This window comes from Passer domesticus, chromosome 3 (assembly GCF_036417665.1).
Source record: "Passer domesticus isolate bPasDom1 chromosome 3, bPasDom1.hap1, whole genome shotgun sequence".
In the NCBI taxonomy this organism is placed as follows: Eukaryota; Metazoa; Chordata; class Aves; order Passeriformes; family Passeridae; genus Passer; species Passer domesticus.
Window position 1 is genome coordinate 117,842,238 of NC_087476.1, and position 26,894 is coordinate 117,869,131.

Sequence of the window (26,894 nt, forward strand, 5' to 3'; positions counted from 1 at the left end):
CATGGCAAAGCAGCCATTAAACCTTTCTCTCATATCTTTCTCTTTTTTTTCAACCCCTTTTGAGAAGGCAGCTAAAGATCTCTCTCATGGAAAGGTGGTCGCATTGCAGTTGTCATTAATTATAAATCAGTTTCTAATACGACTGAGAGCACAAAGATTGTAGGGGGGCTTGTTAACATGAGATTAAAATTCTCTTGAAGTGTAATTATTTTGCAAGAGGGTGTTGGACAGGATTTGTGACAACCTATTGCATCTCTGTGCTTACTGCATTGACAGGAGGGATTTTGTTCATCACAGAGAGAGTATCAATGCTCACCACTTCTCTTGGAGAAACCCTAGCACTTGCAAGGAAAAAAACCTGAAGGAGAAGTGACTTTATATCCTAATTACAGATTTCTAGCAAGTCCCCTTTCTTCTCAGATCCTTTTTTGATAAAAGTGAAGTTGTCGCTGGAGGGCACCAAGGAAGTCAAGAGTACAGCACCCAGCAGGGCAAGGTCAGCTCTCACATGTGTTTGGAATGGGGAAAAAGGCAGTGCTTCCAGTTAAAACAAAACTGAATTTTAAGTCTTGTTGTGAAACTTTCAATTTTTTTTGCCCTTCTTCAACAAACCTCGCTGGATTTGACATGGTAAATAGGTTTGGCTTTCCCTTTCTTTTCTGCCCCTTGAAAGAACTCAATCATTTCCTCTGGAAAAACCACTTTTCTTTGAAAAATATGGTGAAAGAATTTTTTTTTTAATTAAACCAAGCAATTGACAGTAGCATATTCAGGCTTCTTTTCCCTCTGTTTGAATTGCTAATCTTTGCACTAAAAAAATGTAATCCTGAGACACAGAGCAAGGAAGAGGGGTAGCAGAGCCCTCTGCAGCTGCAGTAATCTGGTCTTAAAGTCAGAATTTACAGAAGAAGTTAGGTGCAGGTGTCCCTCTGGCTCGAGGAATTAGGAAACCAAGTGCTTCAATCTTGAGAGGATTTTCCAATCTGTATATCTGGGCTTGTGCATTATTGTATTTGTGGGGTGACTCGTGGCAAGGAGGAATGATGAATCTGACTCCATGTTCTCAGAAGGCTAATTTATTCGTTTATAATACTATATTATATTAAAGTATATTATACTATACTAAAGAATACAGAAAGGATACTTACAGAAGGCTACAAAGATAATAATGAAAACTTGTGACTCTTTCCAGAGCCCTGACACAGCTTGGCCCAATTGGCCAAAGAGTCAAAATATTTCACAGCAGAAACCAATGAAACAATCACCTGGGGGTAAACAATCTGCAACCACATTCCAAAGCAGCAAAACACAGGAGAAGCAAATCAGATAATATTGTTTTCCTTTTTCTCCGAGGCTTCTCAGCTTCCCAGGAGAAAAATCCTGGGCAAAGGGATTTTTCAGAAAATATGAATGTGATATCGCATAACTTTGCAAACCTGGGCCCCGTGAGTGCCTTGTAGAAGACAACCAGATGTGTCCTCCTTGGCATTTCTCTGGGGAGAGCTTAGAGAAGAGATTTTCTTCTGTTCTTCATGTGCACAGAGCTGCTCATGAAGGAGCACCAGCTCCTTGCTGCAGGAGTGGATCCCTGGTTTCAGGAGCAGCCCCCAAGCCCTGGGTCGCTGCCCCCTTCCCCAGTCTGACCCTCTGAGCTACTGCAGCTACTGCACCCCACTCCCTAAGGCCGGCTTTAACAGGGGGCCAAACCAACAGGGGTGCAGAGGATGCTAAATTCCATCTGACCCTGAGAAACCGAGCTCACAGTGGTCAAATTTGCAAGGAAATTTTCATCTGTATCTAGAAATAGGAAACTCGATACAAAAGGCACCTGGCCCAAGACAAAGTGTGTGTTTGCTCAGGCCTTTATGGGAAGAAACTCACTATTTTTAATCAGCATCAGTGCTGCTGCAATCCACCTTGGTAATGCAAACATTCATTTAGAAGCTGCTTTGATATGTTGCACTCAGCTCTTTGAGCAATGAAATTCTTTTTTGTGTGGTTTTCCCCACCCCCTGAGTTTGGTTGCCCTCCCCATCACCAATCTAAATTTGCTTTTATGTGCTAGGAAAACAAAAAAAAAGTGTGAATTCACCACTTCTGAACATCTTGTCCTCCTAATTTCTACAGAGCTAGTTTGTTCAGCACAGAAACAGTACTAGGAGCAGAATAAATTTAGCTGGGATGAGAGTGGGGGGAGGGAGGGGATGGCAGAGCCAGAGGGGGAGCAGAGAGGGGCTCTGCAATGGTGCTGCTCTTCTCGTGGTGCTCTGTGAGCAGGTCTCCTCATGCCCCTGCCCTCCTGCAACCTTGTTTCTGCCAGCTGCAGTCAGGAAGGAAATGCCACCTCAATGCAAAGCCTCTCCATCATTTTATCTTCCTCCTTTCCTCACAAAATTGCCTTTCTTCAAATTAACTGTTTTAGTTCCAATGTTTCATTTTTTAAATTGGTCCTCTTTTCCTTTCAGCTCTCAATTCCCTGGATACCCCATGCCCTCTCAGGTTTTCTCACCCTCCTTTGGCACCCTGTATCCTCTTCCCAGCCCATCCTTTCCCTTCCCTTGCCCTGCTCCTCCTCAGGCACAGCTCCTTTGCTCCCCCACTTTCTGTCACTTTCTCCCAGACTCTTCCCTTCCCAGTTCTACCAGCTCTATCCCATTTCTGTCCCCAGAGTTCCCAACTTCTCCCTTGTTACAGCACATACACAAGGACACAGCCAAGGACGTCACTGAGCCCAAGGATCAGCATTATTGAGAATATGCAATGAAAAAAAAAAAAAAAGCCAGAGCCAGTCAGGAAAAAAGCTGGGGACTGAGGTGAAATGGAAAATTAACTCAAAGTGGAGAACAAATATCTTTGTGCATCTGGGCCTAAAAACTACATGAGAGAGGCCTGGCAAGCTGTGCCATAGGCAGCCAGCTTGGAGAAAATCCACAGCAGCAAATCCTCAAGTTAACCCAGGTGCTTCTTGAACCTCTTGCTCATTCAATTTGAGCCAACATTTTGGTTGGAATAAATAGCAGGTTTTCCTCTTTTGAAATAAAAAGGGCAAGTGGAATTCAGATTTTGTTATCTCAGAATATGAGCTGATGACCTTTGCAGAGAAGGTAGGGAATGGCCAACTTCATTTTTATAGCATTTATTTTATGTAACAGCTTCTTCAGCTGAGCTGAAGACAGAAATGGACAGAGCATTATTAGCCGAAGAGAGTCGAGTCTCCTCACATTTCTGGAATAGAAATGGGCATGTAAACCGTGATAAGTGGTTATCTTCAGCCAGCAATTTAACACCAGCTACAAAGAGAAAGCAGGCTAGAATCTGCACTGATAAAACGCATCTTGTGCTATTTGATGACCATAATTTGGGGCATTTTAATCTTTTCTCTTGGAGTGAGAGCCTGCTTGTTCTTTGGGGTCTGAGGAAAGGTGAGGATTGCTACACTGGAACAGCAAGAAATGTGTTAACCTGTCACCAGAGAGTCCAGAGGACAGATCCTCACTCCAACATGATGATGATATATGTCCCTCCAGTGCTCCCAGAGGGGCAGTGAGCAGGTTTGGCAGTCATTTGGAGTGGCCTGAGGGTTGCAGGAATTTGTGCCTCCCCCAGGAAACCCCAAAATGGGGATGGCCATGCCAGGAGGCCTCAGAACCAGCCCAGGAGGCAATGGATGTGGGATCTGTGGTGCCAGCAGAGTCATGGGGCTGGGGCTCTCTCCAGGAGGATTTTCCCTTACAGGACAGCTGAGGGCTGTCAAAGGGAGAATGCATGCAAACAAAGGAAAAGCTGCTCTCTATGGCTGATGGCTGTCCAGAACAACCCCAAAAAGGCCTATCCAGAAACACTGTATTTCCCTAGCACAGTTATGGCCTAATAAATCAGAGAAATTACCAGGCACACATTATTAAAAACATTTTTGCATCTATCCAAAAATATACACATTTTCTCAGTTTGTGTCTGCAGAAACCAGAGCTGTGAGAGAACAAAAGCATTTGTGTCATCAGGCTTCTCTCCTGGCAGTGAATGGGCTTGAGACAATTACATTTTCTTTTTATGCTTCCATCATCTCCAGCACCTCTGTGAATAACAGGTCCTGTCTGTAATGTCACCACAACCATTCCTTGCTGCAGCCATTCCCTCAAGAGCTGGGAGAGTCTCTCCCTGAAACAAGCCCAGCCTGTGGGCAACAGGGTTTGACTGCCAAGTACCACAAATATGTTCTATCCAGATCCTGGCAAAATGTCTGTGCAGAGAGCTCTGTCACAGCCTGGAGAGAACTTGGCTGTTCACGTGGGGTCCACTTGGCTCTGAAAGCCACCTTTTGGTCAGTCTCTCTTTTCCCTCTGAGAGATGCATCGATGTCTCCTGGCCCTGTCTGTCACACAAAACCTGCTGCAGGAATTTCCATGGGCAATCACAGTGATATATTGGATTCCTCGAGCCAGGTCTTATGAGCTCTTGGAGATCTGTATCACACCTGAGACAGCTCAGCCACCTCAGATGGCATAAAATCAGCAGGATGGCTTCTGTGGCAGTGCTGGAAACAGAAAAGTTTTAATAAAAGGCAAAACAGCAAAGGTCTGTACAGAGAAAAACCGAGCCAGGGTAAGAGGGTCTTGCTCCTGGTAAAACACCTCACAAAAGCAATTTGTTTCTTTGTTGACTTCTTTTTCTAGTAAATTGCTTAGGTAGGACTTTTTGGCTTCTGTCCCGTTGGCTATCCTTAAGTTTGAGGTGAAGTCCCCAGGGTCCTATGAGGTGTCTTTTTACCTAATTGAGGAGAGAAACTTCTGGGCTTTTTTTCCTTTTTTAGGAGACAAAGGATAATTTTGTTACTCCATCAACAGGGGGCACATTCCTACATCACAGCCCCTGTCAGGCCACATTCCCTCATGCTTCTCCTGAGGATGGCACCTCCTCAACTACAAGGAAGCAGTGGTGGAACACAGCTGTGACTGAGTGAGCCCAGGTACAGGACTTCTGGTCTGCAGCAGATTGATGTCGTGATTCCATTTATTTTATATTATCAGTGTAGAGAAATAGACATATGCACAGACCATGTTTATTTCACTCTATCAAATATAATTTTAACAAACATTGCAATTTTTACTGTCAAACAGAATGTTTCAAATATTATAAGTTTCAGTGCTTTGTAATTGTGCTTCAATAGGCACAAGAAGCATTTTACTGCACAGTGAATGCATTTCATTAAAGAGTATAAATTTACACCCTGTTGTAAATGAATGTTCTTTTTACACTGTATTTTTTCCTGCAGAATGTTGCCATTTCAGTATTCACTGTAATCACTCCACTGTGTTGCAAGCAAATGTCATTTATATGATATGTAAAAATTCAGAGAATTCAATTTAAGGGATCTCAGTCTGAAGTATAAATACATGCAAGCCACGTAACACAAATAAACTTACTCCAGATGGTTGCAGATAAAATCAAATCCTGCCATCATAAGAAATAAAATTCCCAATACAAATACAGGCAGTTCAGTACAGCTTCTGCTGACCAAACTGGGCAGAAAAATTAGCACCAATCCAAACATAATAAATTTAATTAAGTTTTTGCCACTAATTAGAGACCAAGCATTATGTTTTCTGGGTGGTTAAACAGCTTTTCCCTTGAATGTCTCTGAGAATCTGCATGGATTCCCCCAGCTACCTGCCCCAGAAAGTACCTCAGGTAAATATCTAGAAACAGAAAACTATTGATACTATAAAATAAGCAATTCTAAAAGCAACAATGGTTTATTTGCCTCTCCCCATTACAGCTGCCTGGAGTACTTACAGTACAGCCCAAGAGCATTAACAAAGAGCCAAGCTATTTCTTCTCTGTTGATAGCCACCTTATTGCTTTCAGCAGCTAGCAAATTAAACCTTCAAAATAATTCTCATGTGCACTGGCTGTAAAGTGAATTTAAATTAAACTAATATATTACAAGAAAAGTGAGCACCTAGCCAGAGTTCTCAGCAGCCTCTTTCTTCTTTCCAAAGCAGGCTCAAACAAATATAGTCACACAGTTCACACCTGCCACCGTGCATCTGCACGCGCCATATGCTGCAGGACACACCTCAGCCCAGCACTCACACACAAATGTATTTGCAAACACCTCCTGCCACTGGGAGATGGGGGAGTCCAGCCAAGTGCTGCTAAAGCCAAGCAACAAAAGCTTCACTGCCCATTTGTCCTCTGCCAGGCCCCCTCATGTCCCTCCCCAAACTCTAAAATGGAAATAGCCATGCTCAGCAGATGGAGGCCTCTGAGTGCCCCTTTACAGGTGGACATGGAGCCAAAAAAAATGAAGTTATTGACTCAACATCACTACATCAGGACAAGGAAATCTTGCATGGCCCTGCTGGTATCCTTCTCCTATTTATCTAACAGTCCCAAGCTTCAGGTTCAGACCTGGGTGCAGCCTGCACAGCTGTCTCACACCTTGCACTTAGCTTCAGTGCAGAGCTAAACACGACTCTGAGAATGTTTTAATTGCTCTGTATTCCTGAGGTGGCACAAAAAGAATGGCATTTGACAGATAGATTTGAAGTGGTCTAAAACAGCCTCAAACACAGCTTCTTTGCTCTTAGGCTGCTGGACCAAGCCCTAAAAATATGAAAATCCTGACCTGTTTGAAAATAATAATGTTTTGGAGATGTAGTTATTCTCAGTATTTGATGAAATGCAGCTTAGATGAAAATTTGGGAACCCATTTCTTACCTGTTTATTAAATAATAATTTATTAATAAACTATTTTAAATCCTGCTCTTTTTGTTTCTGGCACATGTCAGTTTTGTTTTCTGCACCTCTAGCTTGAAGATTTTAGATTACACTCAAGAACAATCTTAAAAATCTCTGCTCTTACTCTAGGTCAAATTCCAGTTAGCCTCCTGCAAGTAACCTCCTGCAAGTCTCAGCAGGATATCATAGCAGAAATGGCTCTAAGTCTGGCACTAGGCACAGACAGGTTGGAGAATGGATATAATCAGATTTCAAGGCAGAAAATCTGACTGCATCAGCACTGTGAAACCCAGCAAGTGTTCAGCACACACAGCACAGAGGAGGGGAAAAAGCAGAAAAATGAGAGCAGCCCTTCTCATGGTAGGTAATGCTTTTCCACAAGAATCATGGAAAGCTTTGGGTTGGAAGGGACCTTAAAGATCACCTCATTCCAGCTCTCTGACATGGGCAGGGACACCTTCCACCAGACCAGCTTGCTCCAAGCCCTGTCCAACCTAGCTCTGAACACTTCCAGGGATGGGGCATCCACGACCTCTCTGGGCAACCTGTGCCAGTGGTTCATCTGCCTCTGAGTGAATAATTTATTCCTAATAGATAATCTAAGCCTGCTCTCTCTCTGCTTAAAGGCATTGTTCCTTGTCCTGACAATCTCTGCCCTTGTAAGAAGTTCCTCTCCCCCTTTTTAGAAACTCCTTTCAGGTACTGGAATACCACCCCAGCCTTCTTTTCTCTGGGCTGAATCCCCACTTCTCAGCCTGTCTTTGTAGGAGAGGTGCTCCAGCCCCCTGATTATCCTCCTGGCCTCCTGTGGAGGGTGGCTGGGGGCTCTGGTGGCTGCCCAGCCCCTTGCAGAGCAGGACAAGCACCATCAAGCTCTGCAGGGAGATATCATGGGGCACATCCCCTCAATATCCAGCAAGGAATTCCTGCATCATGGCCAACACAAGTCCTGAGGATTCCTTTTCACACACAGTCATACATCACAGCTCTCCTTACCCCTATGCACTCACACATATGTAGCAGCCACTCATTTTATTACTCTGTGCAGCCCAGCTTTGATTACCAAAATCTGTTACACACATTCTTGAGACACGTCCAGTTACTGCTGGCTTTAGCATACAGTTCCTCCCGGATTATTCCTCAGTATTTTAAAGCTGCCCATGCTGTTGCTTGGTCCAAGATTGGATTTGCCAGCATTTCATTTCCTGATTCGACCTTCCTGGTTGGAAGTTTCCAGCTCCAGCCCCTTGGAAGCCTGTAAGTTATGCATGGGTCTAGCACCAGAGCAGTTTAGGTGCCCTTTCAGAGCAAGGGTAACATTGCTGGTCAGGAACTATGTTATCTGCACTGCAGGTCACAGGCTACTCTGTGATTCCTGCTAATTAAATTCACTGTTGGAAGCTCCTTTCATCTCCACGTGATGCTAACTGCAGAGCTGGATGTTGCCCCTAATTGCTTTTTATAACAAGGTTATAAAAGTCACGCTGCTATGTCCAGCTATGTCAGGGCCCTGACAAGTGTACAAGACCAAAAGTGACATTAATACCATACTGTATTGTACCAAAATTGGAGATTAATGAGGAAATTTTAGTCCTAGTTCAGTAGGATCTTATTGTGATCAGTTAAGAGTTGTATTTACACAGGAATGTTAAGGAACATTAAAATAAAACTCCAGGTAAAAATCTGGATATTTATATAACCTAAATGATGTGTTAAGACACAAGATAGTCTAATTGTGCAATACTATTAGCTGCCAGGTTACAAAATGTCTCTAATAGCATATTACAATTTTCTTCAACCCAACACTGAAGTGAGCTCAGGGAGTGAGTGCAGATTTATTGTGATGATCAGTTATGCTCCTTGGCAAGGAGCTAAGTGTGGAAAGATCACTGGATGACCAGATGCTTTTCCCCTGCTACAAAGAACTTTTACACAGTTCAACATTTGAGCTAAATGGATAAGAGGGACACACCTGAGACTACCCAAACCCATCCCAGATATCCCTGTTTCTGGACTCAGCAAAGAATGAACTAGAGGAAAAAGCAAGTTAGCCCAGCCTGAAACAAGCCTCTTGGCACCAGCATCATTGCTATTCCCACCTAAAGCCCACACTCCTTGGGAACCTGACTCCTGTGGAATTCTTCTGTGGGCACAATCTGCTGTGCTACAGGGCAAAAGATTAATGCCATTAAATTAAGTCTTAGATTACTCACCCAGGCCAAGCAGGAGAGAAGGGATCCTAATGTTCATATCACCAGTGGGTGCATTCTGCCCTTGCTTGTACTGCTGCACCCTCACCAGACATCAGAGGCAGAATTCATCCACACAGACTTTGAAGTCCAGGATGGCATTATGGAGGAATAGGTGCCACTAGATCATGGATATTTTTTTACAGTAATTGCCAATTAATTATTGTATTTGCAGGAAGCCACGATGAAGGAAGGAATGATGCATCTGACTCCGTGTTCTCAGAAGGCTAATTTATTATTTTATGATACTATATTATATTAAAGAATACTAAACTAAACTATATTAAGGAATACAGAAAAGATACTTACAGAAGGTTAAAAAGATAATAATGAAAACTCATGACTCTTTCCAGAGCCTCGACACAGCTTGGCCCTGATTGGCCATTGAATCAAAACAATTCACATGAAACCAAACAATCACCTGTGGGTAAACAATCTCCAAACACATTCCAAAGCAGCAAAACACAGGAGAAGCAAATGAGATAATATTGTTTTCTTTTTTTCTCTGAAGCTTCTTAGCTTCCCAGGAAAAAAATCCTGGGCAAAGGGATTTTTCAGAAAATATGAATGTGACAAGTAATAGCAAGGGAAACTGACCCTTAGAAATGCTTATTGCTCAACAGCTCCTGGTTCAGATGGAGATTACCTCCTTGCAGTGGATAGAAGTACCGTGCTAAACCACTCCTGCAAACCAAACCCACGTGGCACAGGCTTGCCCAAGACCAATAGCAATCGATTATTAGCTAATGAATCAGTTAATCACAGTCTGAAATGTGTTTGGCCTAGAAAATGCTCACTAGTCCTACATATGCAACGTGTTTATTACATTAACATTTTAGAAGGCTCAGCGGCGTCCAAGTTCCTTTATGTTTGCACACAGCAGAGAGCTCTAGGAAAATCTGATAGGAAAGCACAGTGTACACTGAATTATTATAACAGACACCTGAATGAAGGTCTTAAGGCAAGGCAGCTCCACTTGCTTTACACACAACTTGCTGCTTTCTCATTATATTCTTTGTCTATTGCTGAGTCAAGAACAAAATCCAATTCTGTCAAACATTTTAAGCAAAATATAAAGGCCAGGGAGGGGTGCTTTTTCAAATTACTTTCTATTAGACATGCCCCTGCCTGAGACCAGGATAATAAATCATTTTAGCCCTTTCCAACAGCCAGATGTCAACTGCATGGAAACCACCACCAGCACATCTCTAACTAAAAAGCACCACTGAAGAAAGCTTGCCTTGCTCAGGAGCTCACACAATGTTCCATCAAGTTTTTCAGTTTACAGACAGAAGAAGAAGCTTGGGTTATCATGTCTCTTTGCTGCTCTCCCAGCCCTTTACAACTCCACTAGGAATCCAGGTAGAACTTCAATGGCTTTGGTTTCTCTGGAGCATATTTTCAAAGCAGGCATCCAGTCTCAGTCTGATCATGAGAGCAAGGAAAAGGGGGGGGACATTCATGCAACTCCCTGCAAGCTCCTGCTCTAAATGCACAGCAGAAACTTGTGAAACATTTACTCAGACAGCAGAACCCTGGGGGATCAAGGCATTATATGTTGTTCTGTGCCTGGAACACCTGAGAATTCCCTGTAATGGAAGAGGAGACCACAGGGAGCTGCAGATGTTCCCAGCAGCATCTCTCTGCAGCAGCAGCAGCACAGGCAGTCCCTTCTGGCAGCTGAGTCACAGAAGCTTTGGTGGCTCTAAAGCATTGAGATCCCAGTGGAGCTGCACGGGTGTTTGCAATAGATGAGAGGAAATATTCACATTTTTACAAGACAGTCGTAAAATCACAAGGCACTTGACTACACCAGCAGCTCGGCACCCATTCTCAGATCACACCTCATTTCTTCACATTATATGAAAGATAATAACTGCTTGTACTCAGGTACAACAGAGGTGCTCTGTTAGGGTGCTGCTGCCAGTGGTCTGTCGCCCTGGCTCCCACACGATGGGCTCTGTGCTGACAGTGGCTCTATTTCAAGAGGCTCTACAAGCCCAAAAGCACCTTACTGGAAATATAAAAAGCTCCCAAAAACAGTGAGAAAGATTTCAGCATGTGCATTATGTAGAGTCATAGGAGAATGACATGAGGGGGTTGCAGAAAGCTCAACAGACCAGCACAGAGGATTGAGAGCTGGTTTCTGATTCTTATTTGCAATTCAAGAGGTCTGTGATTGATCAGACCATTGTTTCTTCTCCTCTAACTACAGTCCTTTCCACCCTGAGGGAAATACCAAAGAACAAGGAGTGAATAATGCTCTTAAGACATAAACCTTTGGCATTTGGTGGGTATTTGAACCAATGCTGGAGTTTCATTACTGACATCAAATAAAGAATTATACAGCCTCATTCAGCCTGATTTCCCCCAGACTATTCCAATCAGTAGCAATTGCAGCATAAATCTCAGGTTGAAGATTTTATTTTCAAATTAGATTTTGGGGGGGTGGGGGAGATAAATCTGTTAGTCTGTGGTTCGATCAAAAGTTTGAAAGCTATTCTTATAACAAAAGAGTGAAATCTTGGCTGCAAAGTCAACGTGAGCCTCACCCAAAATTTCTCACAGCCCTTTTAATAGCATAAATCTTTCAAGCTACTACATCTGGGTCTCTGAAACAGTGGCAGCAGTATTTCAAATATTCTCGAAGCCAGATACTTGGATGGGCTTGAACTGGTGACAATAATTGTCAAGATCAGCTTCTTAGGCCAAATAGAAACATGCCAGGACCACGCAGGCAGGCTCAGCTGTCTCAGAGGAAACACTGGAGTGAAGCAGGATGCCAGGGCTTCAAAGAGGAAAAGCTGGAGGGCATAGCAGCACATGTGCTGAGTGGCAGAAAATTAACAATTTTGATACTGCAGCTACTCCAAAAGACATATTGCCAAATACACAGAGGCAAGGAATAGAACTATAGAATTCAGTGAAAAATTACTAAATACTTGGTGACTTTGGGGCATCAAATAATCAATATTTGTTCCCCAAATTGTAGCTGGTGAACCAAAACCTCCTTTAGGGCACAGAAGGCACCGCAAAAGATAAATCAAGCAGCATTCAGCAAAGCAGCACATGCCAGAGCTTTGCCATCAACAGGATTCTCCACAGAGCATTTTGAGGCAGGTCACAAACCAGCAAAACACCAGCTGCTTGCATTTACTTTTTTCTTTTTTTTGTTCTTTTCTTTTTTTTTTTTTTTTGTTACATTTCTAAAACAAACTTCTCTTAAGACAAATCTGACCGAGATATATAGAATACTTTCTCCTGCTCCAACCATTTAAATAGATTTGATAAGCAAGCCAGATTGCATGCCAGTGCTTTCAACAATTAACTTGCAAGAAATCCTGTGATGAACCTTAGTCTCTTTTCACACTGACTTTATTATACTCACAAAACTTTACACTTGTTCATATACAATGTGAAAATAAAACACTGCCACGCCAGCAGACAAATCAGTGACCTAAATGTTCTAGAAAATGAAATTATGTATGTCTTGACTGTCCTGCAGGGCTTGCAGAAGCAGGAAGAAGTATCACCAAATAACTTGAATTCAATAATTCCCCAGAAGCACCAGTTCCCATAACCTTAGGAAATTCTGATACAGTCAGCAGGAGAAAATACATCTCTCTGGCAGCTAACTACAAAAAGAGAAAGTGGGATGCTCAGGAAAAAGAAAACTAACAAAGAGAATTATACACTGGAAGATATATAGGAAGAGAAAGAGCAGAAGATTTCTTCTCTTTCAAGCAGAGGGTTACAGATCCATCCTGTCTTAACACTTCCTTTCCAATTTGATCACAACAACATTTATCTTTTTATTTATTTTCAACCCTGGCTTTGAAGTGGTGGGTTATGAAAATGAAATAAAAGGATGTGTTACAAAACATCTCTGGATCAGCCATTTGGTCTGACCAGCTGAGCTTCTTTTAATGTTATGCAAAAGAAGCTGAACAGGCCCTCAAGCAGAGGATGCTCCTGGCCTTAACTGGAGCCTGATCAAATAATTGTCTTCCTATTGGAGGGTGCAGTCTTGCAGCCCTGCTGGTGAAATGGTGCTTTGATCATATCTTGTGGAAAACTGGCAAGAGCAACCATTTAATGTCACATTTCTGCTTTCACTCTACAGCTCTTATTACTTTATATGCATAAAAAATGCATAGCTGCTTATAAATCTTTGATTATATTCCAGACTAGACCTATTACAATTTTCACCTCCAGTCCAGGATAAAGTCTGGAAAAACGCACACATTCCATACAGGACATGGGATACTCTGCAAATTTGAACACAAGCATTCATTCAAAGGAGAGCAGCAGCTGTTCCAGGAACAGTACCAAAAACAGGAATGTGGAATTTGTGCTTTTTTGCAAATAATTACATTGAAATTGTGAGAGGCAGCCTCAGAGTGCAAGAAGGTTGAGACTCCTCTTATGATTGTCCCTCCTTTCATGTTCCTGCTGTGAGACAGAGCATGATGCCAAAAACTCTTACCAGGTGAGCTGGTGATAGTTATTGTTTTACAGCTCCATGCAAGAAAACTACCCTGGGAAAGGGACATACCTGGCAGGACAGCCTAGATCCCTGGAAAAGTGAAACAGCAGCCTACAAACCTACCTAGTACTTGGGGGGACTCACTCATGAAAGATTCATAGTGGCTGTTGAGTCCATTCATTGATCCAACCTCCTACCAACACCTACTCTTGACAAAGAGACCAATGCTTTGTCCTGTTTCCAGGTATCCTCCACATCACTCACCCTCAGCTCTACTCCTCCTGTCTCCTGCAGCCTCAATTCCCAGAGGGGCAGGGATATTAAACTGCAGTGATAAGAACATCCCTGGAAAAACCACTTCTACCTGGGCCCATGAGGCTCTGTAGGCATTCTAAAATGCTCTGAAAAGGTGAAAGAACACACTTGCCAGCAGGAATGCCAAGGAGATGAAGGAATAAAATAAACATGGACATGCAAAACAAAGATTTTGGATGTACACATCACAGTGCCTGAAAGAGATCCCACTGTAAGTCTTGCCATGCCACCCGTGGCCTCGGGACTTACCATAATCAAGTAGTTGTGCAGTCATTCAGCTTAAAGCTGATTTTTAAAGAACAGGTATTTCTCTGCTCATTCTCTAGCTTTTATTTTCTTCCCGCAGAGGTGTTTTGACTAGATTTAGGAGTCTGAAATGACAAGACAAAAAGCCACCATGAGGGAAGGAAGGGGTGGGGAAGGCTTCTTGAATCACACAGGGGATGGTGAAGGGAGATTTGCACCTGGGCCAATTACCCAGTAATCTGCAGCAGCCCCTGGTAGAAATGCCCCGCTTTGTTCTTAATTCTTTTGTAGTGCCAGCCCAGCTTGGTGCCATCTCTCCTCTCCTCACTGACCACTTCTCCCCCTCAATATGCACATGCTGCTGCATTTTATGTTTTGAAACAAACTCCTAGTGCTCAGGTATTGTGCAGATTACAGCCAGCAGGCTCTCCTGTTTTCCAGCTTCCTTTTATTTCCCAGCCAGTAACTGCCTGTTCTGTGCATCAGGAGATTAGGAAGAAAATGTGTTATTTCCATGAAGGCTGACACAGCCTTTTTCTCCATTTATACCTACTGATTTTTTTTTCCCTCTCTGAGTTCTCTCTCTGAGTTCCTCTCCAAGTTCCATTTTTTTGACACCAGTTTTTACAATATTTTAGAAAATTCATGTGCTGTTTAGCACACTACAGAGTGAGGACAGGCCAGGTGTGGATCATTTTACATTGCAGGGAAATGGGGCCTCTTTTCTCCATAATTATCAAATCTGCTTCTGCAGAGAGATTTTCTCTACTGCTAGGCTACAGCCCTCGGTTACCTTTTGCCACTTGGTAAATATTCAAAGGTCACTACACCAGGATTTCCTCTGGAAGGCAGAGTTCCTAGAAACACGGGGCTAGGGTAAGGAAAACAGTCCTGTGTGAAGCTTGGCTCCCTAACAGAGGATGAAAATTTCTCAGTAGTTAGAGCTGAATATTGAGCAAAGGAAAAGCTTTGCTTCTAGTTCCAACATTACCTGAGGAATATCAGTTATCAAAGAGGGAGAACACAAAATTTCACCAGGAGTGATAATATGTTTAAAGTGCTATATACTCTTTTTTTTTTTTTTTTTGACTTGGTGGAACATAGCAGATGCAAAAATCATTGGAAAGGTGAAGTTACCATGCAGGTAACATTGCATGGCAGGCACTGTGCCTGTGTCAAATTCACCTTAGATGACATTTCCTTTTCATTAAGTCATTGAAGCTTTCACCTAAAAACCTCTTTTACATGTTTTCCTTTCATCCTCTCCCCAATTAGCTTTTTCAGTAGAGTTAAACTGGAGGTTAATCCATTTCACTTTAGTGTTGTCTACATGAGGGTACTTGAGATAAATCAGTTTTAACTAATGAAGGGTTTAAATTCAGGGCAGAGGAGTCAAACTGCACGAGTCCATCTTATGGACTCTTGTTCAAGGCAGCCCGGCCACAATTAAGCAGAGCTTGTTTCCACAGTGGACAATGTACCAGAGCATGTAGAGACAGACAAGGGAGGAGGGCTTAAAACTGGCAGAGTTTAGATTGGATATTAGAAAAAAAAACATTTACTCTGAAGGTGGTGAGGCACTGGCACAGGTTGTCCAGAGATATTGTGGCTGCCTCATTGCTGGATCAGGTTCAATGGGGCTCTGAGCCTGGTCTAGTGGAAGATATCTCTGCCAATGGCAGGGGATTGGAATTAGAAAATCTTTAAGGTCCCTTCCAACCCAAACCTTCCATGATCCTGTGTAGGCTGTGGGTGCAGCACGCATCCAGTTTGGGTGCATTAGCTGTGAAACCCTCACAAAACCTGCAATCCCATGTTTGCTCAGGACAACCTCCCCATGACAGTGATGCCAGATCATTTTGGTCTTTTTTCCTTTTATATGTTCTCTGTATTCTTTACACATAGACTTGGAGCTCTGGATTATTGCATTCATAGCTAGTTTTCCCAGTACATTTTCCTGCCCTGATAGGCAGAAAGACAAAATTAATTTATTTTCTCTGGGTCTGGATTGAAGGCACTGGAGATGGTAGTTCATGTTTGGACTCAGGTGTTTATTATTTCTTATCAGTAAAACAGTCTCACAACCATGAGTTCAGCAGCAAGGCACAAAATGGCCAACAATCTCTTGTTACAAGGTCTTTAAGACTAAACTATCCAATTAAGAACTGACACCTAGATTATTTTCCCTTTTAACCCAATAACTGATCCCTCAGAGCCCGCAATGAAGAATTTTCTGTCCAGTTACAAAATGCCACCCAAACCCATGAAGAAGAAGGAAGAAGAAGCATGAAGAAGAAACCCAGGACAACACCCTGTGCCCTCCATCTTGCTTCCATTCACAAAATACCAAAATACCAAAACCTAATTTTCTCACCAAGTGATCCACCTACACTACTCTCTATAATCTATTTCACACTTTTATGGATTCTAGTCTATCTTGAAGTCTAGGAAACTTTCTCCATGGATGAGGGTCAAAGTCAGTGCTCCCCTGGGGGTCAGGGCACCCCAGAGCAGACAGAGAAATATTCCTGGTGCCCTGGGCTTCCACACTCATTCTAAAGCCCCTATCCTATCTTGGGTCTTTCTGGGAGCCAAGGCCAAAACCAGCTCTTCAGGACACATTTTTATCAACAAGTTTCCATCAGAAGGGGAAGGACTTAGAGAGGGAGCATTGTGGAAAATGGATTTGTAGAGAGTTCCCAGGGCCTGGCAGCAGGCCCACACAGTGTGCATCCCTATGTAAACCTTGAGACAAGAAATGCTGACTTAGAAATGCCATGGAACAGGACAGATGTTGTTGAGAGAGAAATGGAGCTAGGAAAAAGTTTCAAAAGATGGGCCTGCAAATGAGACTAGATACTTTGGAGAAATGGAATTGCGAAAGATGCACTGTAGTGGGATCCATGAGGGGTAGTTTTAGATTATTGTCTTTAAGGTATCTACAGCATGGCGTGGCAGAAAGCTGATAGGCCAAGAAATGCTTATAGTGTTTTGTAATTAGGAAATAGTTGGGTTCTGATTGTGATGGCATGAATTCTAACATCTGTGTTGTCTCACCCTTCTCATGAGACTGAAAATGGAATAAAAGTTTTTTAAATGTCTCTCAGTTCCCCATCTCTGGGTCAGGAAAAGAGTATTGTCTGACAAGGGGGAAATTACCTCAGCTCTTATGTCTCTAATTGGTGATTTTTGTCAAATATGCTAATTTGCTAAACTTATAAAAACTGTATAAAAACCCTAGTCCTCCATGGAAAGAACACTGACCACTAGGATATTTTTAGTTGGAAAGCACTACCTTCTCCTTCAGCAGATAAAAATACTACATGGAATAATTTAGTGTTGTAATAGGAAATAATAAAATTGCCAACAACTGTTCTCGCACAACCTCCTCAAAGGAACCTTTGTGCTTTTAAGAATCAACAATCCAAAAATGAAATGGGAGGTTCATGTGATCCCCTTGGTGCAGCTGAGTCTGCTACATATGGAAGTGCTTTGTGCCAGGCTTTTGTGCTGGCACAAGCATATGGGATCAGACACAGAGGAGGAGTTCTGAACTTTTCTGCAGACGGATGAATGAATTCAAGCTGAAGTAGCAGCACAGATCTTGCACTAGCCAGTCCAAAAATAGTAAAGAAAATCCCTTTTCTACATTTAGTACTGTGTGGATGGGTTTCTGTGCTCATTGATGGGCTCCTAGGCCAGCTCAAGTTTTACAAGATATATAGCTTTTATTTCTACAGTCAAAAGAGTGCAGGAGTTTTGAATATTAGCACAATATTATCTTCCTTTTTGCTTTCACTGCATTCAGCAGAGCTGGCTCCACTAAATAACACATAAATCTTAACTGTCTGTTATAAAAATATTATTTTGAAAAAGGGTTTCTTGCCAGACTATTATCCATTTTGTACCACTTTTTCTTTCTTTGTTCTGACTTTTTTATTCTTCTATGAGAAGGAAAAAGGAGAGGAAAAATCTTTCTTTTTGTCCTAATCTAATTCTTGTGGCTGATATATAAGAGCACCGATTGATTGCAGTTTTTCATTTTGGCAGCTTTTTTTAAACAAATTCCATAGCATGATCTGAGCAGTGACAAATGACCCAGCACTTCCACTTGGAATGCTAATGCTGAATTATCTGGCTTCCTGGGATCTGGTGGAGATGCAGCAAGAATTAAAAAAAATTACTGCACAGGAGCAGTGGTGACTGATGTAAGGGCTGCAAGCTGAGCTTTTGACCTGCACTGTTTCTACAGTAACTGTGCAATGCATTCTGCTTTCTGTTCTCAGGCTGGCCTTGGAAGCCAATTAAATTAAAAGGCTATTCATTTCATTCTGTTTGTCTCCAGGAGGCTCACACAGAAATGCAAACAATTCCTGTTCATAGTTCCCTGCATCAGAGAAACTGATATTGTGCTGCTAATTTGTGATAACACTATTAATCAATATGCAATCTGCCCTGATTTAAGAGATATACATAGTATGTACTGTGAATTTACAAAACACTGATTAGGCAGATCATGAAATTCAATCTTCTGAAGGGCACGTCTTTCAAACCCTTAATGCAGCTCTTTTTCTTGGTTTAATCAGATAATTAATCATTACAACTCAGGCTTTCCAAGAGCCAGATTCATCAATACTAGGAAGCATGGATTTGTAATATTGAACATTTACAGTCTCAGGAAAGCCTGGTGAAAAGCAAAGCTGTAAAAGGTGGTTGGTAAGAACTTTGCTGCTTTTAAAAAAGCAATGGAGGAACTGAGATAATATTTCTTAGTAAAACCAAAGAGTAATTTGAGGACTGATCCACCAGTTTGAACAACAGAGAAACATAGTCCCAAATACACTGTTCTCTCAGAGACTAGTCTTGTCTCCAGCTCAGTGAGAAATTAACATTTTTGTTAAACACAGAAAACAAATTGACATGAAGCATTATTATCCTGTGTTTTTGTCAAGCTTGTGGTACAGTTCTCCATGCAACTTTGAGCAAGTGTAATTTCAGGTTTGGAGGAATGACCTTCACATTGAAGTGAAGCAGGAGGACTTCAACACCATCCTGCAGGATATGAAATTACATCCTGCAACCTGCCATTTGTAGATCGTTTTTGCAGGCTAGCAACCACACATTGGAACGTGCCTATCAACAATGGCAGGTCAAATATTAAGGCTTTTCTAATGGTCATGTTGCTGAAGGTTTGCTGGTAGAGAAGATGTGGGTTTGTAACAGAGGCAGCAGCCTCCACTGTGCTTTATCTGGACATGGCTGGCAGGGTGCAATAAGCTAAACGAGGCTGAAATGACAAAAATGTCTCCAGGCTCATGAAAACCTCGAGCACTATTTCTGAGAAAACCTGGCAGTTTAGTCAAAATTGTCAAACACTTAAATGCCTTTTTCAGAGAGATGAAAGCATTCTGGCCCAGAATCACTCACCTGCAGCGCTAAAACCCACGGACCTTCCACCAGGGGTGAGCTTGAAGACACTTCTCCAGGTTGAGAAAATGAACTTGCTTCCCCCTGCTATGATCAGATTAGTTCTGTTTTCTTCCCTCCCCAACTCTCAGCAAAATTTCAACCAGTTACTGAAATATTAGAAGACAAAAAATTTAAAGTGAAAAACTCATAAGTGAGGACAGGCTTTGCAATATAGCTTGGAAGAAGAAGCAAATATGAAAATTCAAGCAGGTCATTTCAGCCTGTCTAGTCATCATCTACTATGCTGACTAGAAGGAAGTCAGTAAAATGAAGGGTGAATAACTATGACTAAATGACTTAGAGATGGCTGAAGGAGAAGCCCTTTTCAGCCCGAGGATTTTATGCCACGAAGTATCAAACAGCAGTTTATCTGGCTTCCAAAAAGCCAGCTAATGTAATACAAATGTAATGTACTGCAAACCAAAGCACCTGGAGGGGGTTTGTACAGATTTGTATCCACCAGCACAGGGGCGACAGCAGCAAGCAAGATCTGCACAATAAGGACCAGAAATTCTGGGCTGGCACATTTCTCTATAAATTTCCCTGCTGTGAAATTTCTTGATCCATCTCCTGACCCAGCTGGAATGGGCCCTGCTAAAAGAGAAGATGCTAAATAATAAAATCCTTAAGTCTATGGGATATAGAGCTTCATGTCTTTGTGTGTCCTTTGCTGCCTGATTTCCTTGCTTTGAGAAAGGAAATTTCCTTGCTAATTATTTTCTGATTTCCTTGCTTTGAGATAGTTTTCCTTGTTATTGCAATTCCTCTGCAGAATATTTTAATCTTGAATTTGATGCAACAGTGATGGGGCAAAATTTCTACCTGCCTCAGTTTTACAGCTTAGACGATGAGGACTCCAGCAAGAAAACTCTGTCTTTGATAATTTATTTTTGTTTGGTTTTCTAAGTACAGCAACCAGTTTCTAACAAAAAATAAACTCCCACAGCTTCTCAAAGCTTTTATTTTTTTCTATGACAATTTCCAAACTAAGCCTTTTCCTGAATGGGATTCCATTTGAAAAGAGAGGACAGAAAGGGGCCAACACAGATTTTTCAGTTCATTTTTCCTAAATGAAAAGAGATTTTTAAAATATTTATTTTTCTTTTTTAAAAGAAATGTAACTTAGATGTTTAGAAAACCCTGGAGGGAGAACCTGTAAATGGAACTCAAAGCTGCAATGTAATTATGACCAAAAACTCAGCTGATTTTGAAGTAGAACTTGGTTTTACAGAAGAAACAACATTTAATTACAACAACTAATAATAAAAAGAATTATAATGTAAAGGAAAGAAAACTTGTTTCATGTAAGGACTTACCAATGCATTCTGGACAGGATCTGATGAAGACAAATTAACTTGTTTTTTTGTTTGTTTGAGGTGTTCTTCACAATCACTTCAGGCGTGGTGTCCTCTCCAGAGGTATGAGAAGACCTGAGAGCTGGAAGTTTCTTCTTCTGAAAGTAACAGAGAAAATACAATTTTAAACATGGAGAACATCTAACTATGAATGGTTAGCAGATATTGTATCATGCATACATTCTAGTATGTTATTCTGCTTTTGTGTTTTTGTTAGAACAGAAAATTGAATAGTTCTTTGCACAATAGTGCTGAAAATATATGGGAAAAAAACCCCAAAATAGCTTTGATTTTCGATGTAAACTTGAGCATTTTTTAAATGTAGTTCTTTCCATAAATAAAACATGTTATCAAGGAAGAAAAAAAATTGGTGAAGAATAAATCAATGGGAGTTTTAAATGCAACATGCACGGGATTGTGCCTAGAGGGAACACCTATTTCTCATTAAGAGTAAATTCAGGCAGACTGTGCTGTCCAAAGCACCAACCTTGGTAACACAGAAGTGAGACATCTCTAAAACTCAGCCTTTCTTATGGAAGATTTAAAAAAAAAAAAGAGTCTGAGTCACACCATCAATAAAGGATTACTAAAGAAAAAAAATCCTCTGAGACTTAAAAAACAAGCTTATAACTAGACCCCCCCATTAGTTAAAGTTGTTTTCCATGGAAATCTATTGAGGTAAAAGGAGCATCACTATGCAAGTGGTGATTTTATTAGTTCATTTGTCTAATTAGAGGTTCAAGCCATGAGGACCAGCCACATTCTGGCTTGACAAGTCAAATGTGAAGCTTACAAGTAATTAGATTTGAGAAATTAGGCCAAAAGAAGTTCCAAAATTAGAGAGTGTTTTGATCAAATCTTTAAAGTATCTCTCAAATAAAGCAAAGTTAATGAAATAAAACGTTTCATGACTGATTACAGTGTGCATTTGACCACCAGTTTTATCTCACATTCTCCTACCCACCAGCTGGAAAGCTGAAGAGACTTTTTGTAACTTCATTAGAGCTACTTTGGGGAACAGTTTAATTGTATAAAACCTTATAATGCAGATGCACAAGTACAACACTACCAGCTGCTGGCTTCTGCTCCTGTTGGGCCACTCTGTCCCTTCCCCTCTCCCCCACTGCCTGGGGACTGCCTCTGAAGGAGGCTTAGCTGCAAGAGCAAGTGGAGTTTTCCTGCCTAACATCCAAAATGCAGAGCTCCTGAAGGTGCAGGAAAGACACAGGGCTTCCTAGGTCCAGATCCCACTGAGGGAACCTGTGGTATTTTCTGAGATCCCTGTGACAGGGAGGAATGATGAATCTGACTCCATGTTCTTAGAAGGATAATTTATTATTTTATGATAATATATTATACTAAAGAATACAGAAAGGATACAGACAGAAGGCTAAAAGATAACAATGAAAACTTGTGACTCTCTCCAGAGTCCAGCACAGCTTGGCCTCTGATTTACCAATAAGTCAAAACAATTCACAGCAGAAACCAATGAAACAATCACCTGTTGGATAAACAATCTCCAACCACATTCCAAAGCAGCAAAACACAGGAGAAGCAAGGGAGATAATATTGTTTTCCTTTTTCTCTCAGGCTTCTCAGCTTCCCAGGAGAAGAATCCTGGCAAAGGGGTTTTTCCAGAAAATATGACGGTGACAGGAACCTCCTGAACAATGTGTTTATGTGGTAATGTGGAGAATATTTTTGGGGAGTGGGGAATAAGTGAATTAATACTGAGGGCAAATATCCACCCATGTAACTGCTTGAAATTATTCTTTTGATTCTCAAATGACTGCAAGGCTCTGGCACAGCACTTCTCTCTCTAGCCAAAGAGAGGAAAAAGTCTTGGCCAAATCAAACATTTGGATTTTCAGGATGAAATGGCCCAGTGTCATCTTTGTGACTGGTTCCACAGCAAAGAAGAACGAGCAGCATTGCAGACAAGTGAGGTGACACAGCTCATCAACATGCAGCACTTCCTGCCATGCACCACACTTGCAAGTGCCTCACATTTGCTGGTACCATTTATCTTTATAATATTTTTTTCTTTGCTAGACTATATTTCATGTCTTTCCTTGTCTGACCTCCAGCTCCTCTGTCGGAGGTGGTACAGAGAATATGCAGCAAGAGCAGAGGCAGAGAGAAGTCTCAATTTATATCTCAGCCTTTGTGACTAATCACTGAGTAGCATCTCTTCAGAACTAACAAGCTCAGAAAAGTTCCCATGTGTTCAAGGCTGACTCTGTGCACGTTTGCTAATCAGCTTCAAATTATAATCAGGATACTAGAAAACAACTTTGCAAAGCAAGTGGCTGAAAAGATCAGCAAATACTCACCAGTGAGAAGAAAACAGAACTTTGGAGGGGAGAATCTGACTCCCATCAGGTTCTGACTGATCAGTCACACAGGGACCACTCTGACAGGACCTCTCCCTCATGGCTGAGAAAACAGGAGCAGCCAGGCTGTGTCTCTCCTTTTTCCCTCCAAAAATAACCCTAAAATAGCTACCTGCAATACAGACAAAGTCCCCTTGCCGTGACTGGTGAAAGGAATTTATTTTTTCTTCTGTGAGTAGCCTCACAGAGCAGCAGGGTGCTGAGTGATTCAGCTTTTCTGCGCAGCAACAGCAGCACAGTGTGCTTCAGTCCCGTCCATCAAGGCAGATTTCTCCCCCTGCAGACTCAGGCTCTGCCACAGGGCTCCTGCAGCACCCCACAAGTGCAGCCCACGGTGCCATGGAAGTGGCACAGGTGGAATGCAGCATTCCAGGCTCTGTACAGCCCCTGTCCCACACGTGCCCTCCTAACAGAGTTGATGCTGATGCTTTAAACCTCTCCTTTCCTCCTGCTCTCAACGTGGTCTCCTGGTTTTGGTGCATGGTGGAGGCCTCTGCACAGGGAAAAGCAAGTGTAGAAGTAGCTAACAAGATCCTCATTAGGACCAGATTTTGATAATGACAAGCCAAATCACTCCCCAACTTCTGCTTCTCAGCATTCAGCTTTAACGATCGCTTGATTTACAGCCAGAAAAATTACCTGCAGTGGTACTGCTGCAAAACTAGAGCCTCCAGTCATATTTATTTTCCATTTCAGCTACTCTGCATTGAATATTACCCTTGGAAATCCAGAGGGCAACTACAATGTCTGTTACATGTGTTATATAAAGACAATCAGAATGAGGTATTTGGGCACTGACCTGCTTGATTTTATTTTCTCCTTCCCACTCCCCCACATACATTTGTGAAGCATGAAATAAATCCACCCCTCCTGACTCAGTTCTATTCTTTTTCAATGACAGAACACTTGAGGTTGGTAAGTGAACTGTGCTGGACTGGGTCATGTTTTCAAATGAAAAAAAAGCCCCATGACCCTGAAGCAGATTGATATAATTTTGGTTTCATAGCTGGCAATCATTTTTCGTCATTGTTTCAAGCATGAAGGATTTAGCAATCGCTGCATAAAACTTCAGTGGCACAAACCTTTGATGTTCTGTCAAGCAGCTTTGCTTTTCTCCCTGTCCTACAGATTGCAGCCACAAATTACTGCCTGGCAATCCTAGGTGAGGATTATGAAGATTATTAGGAAAAAAATATGAGGTTGAAAGGGTTATTAGAAGTACCTTTGGGTTTCAGCAACATGCAAATACACGACCGTGTCCTTCACAAAAATCCTGATTTTCTTATTTTAATGTGATGCTGGTTTTTGTCTCTCTCAACAGATCTCTTTGGTTGGGCATTTTCACTTCAGAGTCTGAGTAATCAAACTGTCAGGAGCATCACCTCCTAGGAGAAAGCAGTGAAACAAACAAAAACCCCCATATTAGAAATCTGCTTGTGAGCTGCAAACACATGCACAGCTCTCTCTAAAAGAACACTTGTGCTACTTGGAGTGTGACTCTGCAGGATAAAACTATGTGGCAATATAGAATTAGAATGTGGAGTTCTATTTTATTTGAAATTACTGCCTTCACAAATTATGTGCTATTTCCCTAGTTAGGGATTCAGGATAATTTTTTGCCCTGGTCTGAGTTCCTTTGGGCTGTCCTGAGTTTTCTTGTGGACGCCCATTTAAATAAAGCAGGTCAAAATGCAACTGTTCTGTCACCACAAGAAAAAAAAATGCTTAAAAAGGCTTAAAAATCCACATCCTCTCCATTAGAGTCTTTCAACTAAACAATGTGTACTCTTAGTTGGTTTTTTGTTGTTTTTTTTTTTTTTGACTTGCAGTTTTACTTCATCAACAGCACCTACAGTTTGCTGCATTCTGTGTCTTGTTGTGATACTGGATTCTGTAGACCCTTGGAGCATCCCCCTAGCAGCAGCTGCTGCAGTTTTGGGGATGCAGCTCTCAGACCTTTGCTTCATGACTGCAAGAGATTTTTTTTATCCAAAGAGGCTTTAGCTGTAAGATAATGATAACAAAACTTCTCCAGGTAATTGATCTGCCCAAGGTTATACAAGGAGTGGAGGTTAAATATCAGCATCTTCCTCAGAGCCTTACAAATTAATACTACAGATCATTATTGAGGTATTTGAATTTTAGAATGATGCTTAGGCTCTATTGCAAACATTTTAGAGGGAACTGCCCTATTTCAGTAATCTCTAATGAAATGTGGAAAGAGCACAGCAGTTTAATGAAGGGATGAGAAGGAAGAAGAGGAGTAACTAGAAATAAGTCAAAGAAATAGGCTTAGCTGTTTGTATGAGATTTGCAGATGAGTGTTTCCTAAGTATAATCATGTACAGACAGGTATTGAGATTCTCAAAACTGGGTAATTCACTCCAAATGCCTCAGATTTCATGGCTTACAAGATTTAAGTTGACCTCTTCAAAGACTAGGCAGTGATGAAAGTTCAAATTAAACAAACTTTGCTTTACACCTTAAAAATTTAACAAGACTGTACAAGCACCATTTAAGTGATTGGTTTTTGGTGTGCTAGTACTGTCACTTATTTCTCAGTATTTAATTATCAAATACCTCAATGAACTTCTCAGAATACAGCTACAACTCAAAAATTATTCACTGAAAAGAGCTGTTGAGTAACATTTGACACACACAGGAATCCATTTGTAGATAATCCTCTATCAGCAAAATTCATTGACTAAATTATGTGTGGTTAATTATTCACCCATCTCTCACCACACAACTTTCCCTCCTGTCCTTTGACAAATTCCTAAAATGATCAAAATGCTGATCACAGCCCAGCAGTCTCTGCAGCCTCCTGCCTCTGTCTCCCTTCCAGTTCCTTCCCTCCAGTCCCTTAGTAAGCAAACCCTTCTGGTTCAGCAATTTGGCAAAGCAGGGAAATTTTGACTTGCAATTATATAACTCCTGCAAGGCACTCCAGTCAGCAGGAATGCCATCCAGGGGGATTCACTGCTGTAAAAATGCAGGAACAGCCATCCTTCCCTACCATAGGACTTCTGTTGGAAATGCAGACTTCAGTTCTGAATGCTTTGATTTATTGGAGGGAGAAGCAGTGTGAAAACACTGTCAGGCTTCTGCAGCCACTGAGATAGGAGACTGAGCCATTCCTGCACAGGAAAAGTGCAGGAATCCAGAAGGCTATAAATTAGAAGATGCTGGAGATGTGCGGTAGGAGGAGGAATCAGAATGCTAAACTTAGCTTGTGATTAGCTTTAAATCCTGAGAAACAAATTTTGGCTGCTTCATGAATTACACCTTGCCTTTCCCAATTGTTCCTTTATTTGTAATTCTCCTGCACAAGTGCAGAGCCACACTCCCCCTGCTCCTGGCTTGCAGCCACCTGGGCCAGCAGGATCTGCCTGCTTTGTTGTGCTCCACTTCCCACATATCTTCTTTAGAAACCCTTTATTAAGATCTTAGACCTGATGTATTTTTAATTCTGCTGTGAAATCCTCACTTAGGGAAGATGCTACAAGGCCTTACACCCATCTCTGGCCCTCAACTGTGCTCTTTCCTTCCCCTCTCTTCCCATAATCCCACTTTTTAAGGAGTCTTTTTAGACTACAGAAATAAACTCTCTTTTTCCCACCCTGTCTGCACAGTGCCTAGT

General features: G+C 41.7%; 1 long non-coding RNA gene across 1 annotated transcript in view; it reads right to left on the reverse strand.

The window, feature by feature from the left end:
* The window catches only part of LOC135297673 (uncharacterized), a 96,872-nt gene extending 72,228 nt beyond the window's left edge, over nucleotides 1–24,644 (reverse strand). The window contains exons 1-5 of the long non-coding RNA XR_010359598.1: nucleotides 24,477–24,644; nucleotides 23,195–23,366; nucleotides 20,823–20,959; nucleotides 19,465–19,613; nucleotides 14,041–14,162 (exon numbers count right to left, since the gene is read on the reverse strand). This is a non-coding gene — a long non-coding RNA (uncharacterized LOC135297673). The remainder of the gene's footprint in view (nucleotides 1–14,040; nucleotides 14,163–19,464; nucleotides 19,614–20,822; nucleotides 20,960–23,194; nucleotides 23,367–24,476) is intronic.
* Nucleotides 24,645–26,894: the final 2,250 nt, after the last annotated feature.